Source organism: Penaeus monodon, chromosome 22 (genome assembly GCF_015228065.2).
Source record: "Penaeus monodon isolate SGIC_2016 chromosome 22, NSTDA_Pmon_1, whole genome shotgun sequence".
Taxonomy (NCBI): domain Eukaryota; kingdom Metazoa; phylum Arthropoda; class Malacostraca; order Decapoda; family Penaeidae; genus Penaeus; species Penaeus monodon.
In genome coordinates this window covers 34,479,077-34,479,299 of record NC_051407.1, presented here as the reverse complement: position 1 = coordinate 34,479,299, position 223 = coordinate 34,479,077, and the positions used below count along the sequence as shown (strand labels likewise).

The window sequence follows — 223 nt, the reverse complement described above, 5'->3', positions numbered from 1 at the left end:
CCTCATGCATTCTTTCTCTGACACCGATACCGGCGTCGGCCTTGGTCCTCCCCCCCGAAGATAAGCCAGGGGAGTCGCAGAAATAGAGAAGATATGAGGAGGGCTCTTGGCTCCTGCCCTGAATACTGAGAAACTCCGAGGAACCTTCTCCGCGTGCAAAGGGTATATTGTGGAGTCGTCTTCAGGAATATTCAATTTTCTTTTATGAAAAAGACGTACGAGT

At 49.8% G+C, this 223-nt stretch overlaps 1 protein-coding gene across 1 annotated transcript in view; it reads right to left on the bottom strand.

Moving 5' to 3' along the window:
- Window positions 1-223, bottom strand: part of LOC119587096 (glycine receptor subunit beta-type 4-like) — a gene marked incomplete in the record, with an annotated part of 188,116 nt that overhangs the window by 6,198 nt on the left and 181,695 nt on the right.